Genomic DNA, 3,518 nt, shown 5'->3' with positions numbered 1-3,518 from the left:
TGCCCGTTCATTCAACAGACCTCCCTTGGGTTGACACTGGAGTTGGGATCTGGGCTGGAGTGGGGAGGGCGTGCTTCGTCAAATGCAGGCAACAGACACCAAAGGACACGGAAGATTGTGATCGCCAAGCCATGACGAGTTGCCATCAGGTTCCCACACGACCGTAAGACTGGGGACTCCTGTGAAGCACAGGATCCCCAGAGTAAACACCTCGGGGCCGCTCTGTGCCCCCGTGGTTGCTTGCTGGCAGCCACGGAGACTCCAGACAAAGGGAGTGGCTCCGGTCCGGTGATCCAGACATGCTGGGCGTTCCAGAAGGACCACACCAGGCACACTAGGCGTGTACATTGACCTACCCCTCAGGTTGAGTAATGCTTGTTTGCATCTCAAAGATTGTTTTATCACCTGGTATTTGTCTAGGCTGGGGAGGGTGGAGCAGGAGGGCGTGGAGTTTTGTATAAATAAAGGCTCTTTATCTCCTTCCCCGCCCCCTCCACTTATTAAATAAACAACTGCTAGACCTGGTTGTGAGCGCTTTATCTCCTCTGTTAACTCGTTGAATCTTGCCGTCCAGAGGAATTGAGGTCCAAGAGGTTAAGTAACTTTCTGTCTCTACTTGGGTTCCTCCGAGACCGGGATTCAAGTGCGGGCCGTTGCTTTAGGAAGTGACTCCAGGACACCTTGCTCAGGAGCGGGTCAGGAGGTAGGAAAGGGTGTGTCATCCAACAGGGCTACTGACCTTCGCCCCTCTGGGCGCCTGGGATAGCCATGCAGGGCGCATGCCTAAAGGCACCCCTGCAAAGGTGGGGGAGCTGGGGTGCTTGTCCACCAGCTTCTGTCTGGTCGAGGGCTCCTTCCAGAGGCATTCATTCTCCAGCATGGCTGGCTGCTCCCCAAGTCCCCAGGCTGAGAGTAAAGACTATTGGAGCAAACTTTGGCACATCAAGGAGACGCGGACACTTTGTCAAGGTCACACAGCTAGTTCGTGGGCGGGCCCGTCCGTAGCTGAACCCAGGCAGGGTCTCCATTAGCCAGGCTGTCTGTAGGTGATCCGTGCTCGACATCCAGGCAGACGGCATGAAGACGCAGATGGGATTTAAGCTCTTATGTCCGTGATCACTCTGGCGTCTGAGTAGCTACCCTGATGGCCACACTTGCACAATAGGGGGCTTGGTTGGTTGAGGTCCCTTTCTGTTCTGGCATTCTACACAATGCGCTAGAAGCAATGGGGAGCTCACTACCTCACATGCAGCCTGATGTTTGTTAGAAATCCTGAGCCCAAATCTGTGCCTTTCGATGCCGGAGTCACCTCCCACCCCACGATTTACAGGTGGGGGAACTTAGTGCTAGAAAGGACAGAGCTTGAACTAGCCCTCTGGACTTTCTGCCTTCAAGAACTCTTTATAAAAAACATATAATAATTTAAAATCAAAATAACTATTTAGGGCCACGCAATATGCTAAGTGCTATACACATCCACTACGTCATAGCTCTAGGAGGCAGGTGTGATTATTATCCCAATTTTATAGATAAGGAAGCAGGCCCAGAGAGGTTGAGGTTTAGCTTAGGACCACACAGCGAGGACACCTGGAGCAGAACTTGAACCCCGGTCAGACCTCAGAGCTCCCAGCCACCACGGTATGCCACCTCATGGACAGCAAGCCACCTATGTGAATGTCAGCTCGAATCCATTTGCCTGAGCGTTGTCTCAGAAAACACGTTTGTGGGAGTGGTGGAGGGGTGGCTGGGTTGGAAATCCAACACAGAACTGCGACTGATCTCCTTGTCCTCTCCCCCAGGATCTCAAGAGAAGGGGACCCAAGTCGTCAGCTGAGACTCATAATACAGAATCGTCTGGGCTCTGGGAGGTGGGAATAGAGAATTAGAGCCCTCCTGTTTCTTAGGTGGATTTAAACCCACCCTCCTAGGTTCAGGGAGGCCGGGGAAAAGGCCACTGCTCTTGCTTCCCCAGATGCTCTTCTCCAGCTTAACACAGGGAAGGAGGAAGCAGTGGGCAGGAAAGCTGCACCTCCCACCGATATTTACTGAGCACCTGCTGTGTGCCCAGCACTGTGCTGGGCGCTGAGGCAACTGAGACAAGGTCCCTTTCTTCCTGGACCTTACAATTCAGTGCAGGAGACAGACATTAAATAGACAAAGGGGAAAGTTACAAACACTGAGGGGTGCTATGGAGAAAAGTGGGGTCTGAGGTAGGGGGAGCTAACAAGGAGGTCTTTAAGGAGGTGACATTTAAGCTGAACCTTCGGTGACTGGAAGAAGCCAGGAAGTGCTGGAGGAAGAGCATTCTGGGCAGAGGGTAGAGCAAGTGCAAAGGCCCTGAGGCATAATGAATTTGATACGTTCACAGTTTGAAAAGATCAGCTACAGCGCAGTGAGCCAGGGACCGAGATGGGAGATACGGTCAGGCAGGATGGGAGCCGGAGGGAGGAATTTACATCTTGGCTCAACTGCACAGTAGCCCATGCACTGAGAAACATGGTCCGGTGGAAACCAGGCACCAATCTTCAATCTCCCCAGTCCCCAGACGAAGCTACCCATAAGCAGGAGCAAGTGAGGGGAAGTGAAGCCACTGGAAGTGTTCCTCCATCCAGCAGGGCTCCCTCCCACCTTGCCAAAGTGGAGGACTCAGGTTCCTCCTGACAACAGTGACTGGGGCAGGGGGAGGCGGTTTAAAATCCTCATTGCTGATATTCTCACTCAGGAGTGAAGTGACTTCCCCCAGGGAATGGCTGGCTGCCTGGGGCCTTCTTGGAATTTCTTCAATAAAGAACTCTTAAAAATCCTCTTAAAATCTGGTCCTTGCCCCACCCTCCCCCATTCTCCAAATTAGGCAAGGAACCCCAAGGTATTTGCGTCATGAAGCCCCAGACCCCTTCTCTGCTGCATCCCCTTTATCCTGCCCATGCCTTGGCATTCTCATTTGTAAAACAGGAAGGATAATAAAGCCTGCATCCTAGGGATAACCTGGAGATAGTCTCCCTCATCACCATCATCTTCATCACCTTTGTCCATCGTCTCAATGTGGCTCCAGAAAGATCAAAGAATGGGAAAGGGCTGTACAAAATGTTTGCCCCAAGAGCATTGGAGGAGGGGGGATCTGGTGGATCAGGTGGGCCCAGGACTGCCGCTGGAAGTAGGCTGGGGGTGGGCGGAGCGAGATGCCGGCGGCGAGGGAGTTTCCCAGCGCCCCCGCGGGGCTGGACCAGAGGTGCGCAGGGCAGGAGGGGGCTGGGTCGCGCAGACCCGGGGCAGCCTGAGATGCGTTGATTTCAGGGTCCCCCACCACCCCTTCCCCCGACCCCATCCCCGCACACCTCCAGCCTTGATTTTACAAAGATCCCCCGCCCCCCGGGGGAGACGTGCCTCTACTTTATTTATTTTATTTTATCTTATTTTTTACACAAAACCCCTGCTTATTGTTTGTTTTTGATTACTAAATTGGCACGTGCGGGCCTTCTCCGATTCAGAGAAAACATAAAGGTATAAAGAGGAAAGTG

Source organism: Leptonychotes weddellii, chromosome 5 (assembly GCF_054177405.1).
Source record: "Leptonychotes weddellii isolate Sample4059 chromosome 5, ASM5417740v2, whole genome shotgun sequence".
Taxonomy (NCBI): Eukaryota; Metazoa; Chordata; class Mammalia; order Carnivora; family Phocidae; genus Leptonychotes; species Leptonychotes weddellii.
The sequence above is the reverse complement of the archived record's forward strand: the minus strand, read 5'-3'. Positions refer to the sequence as shown.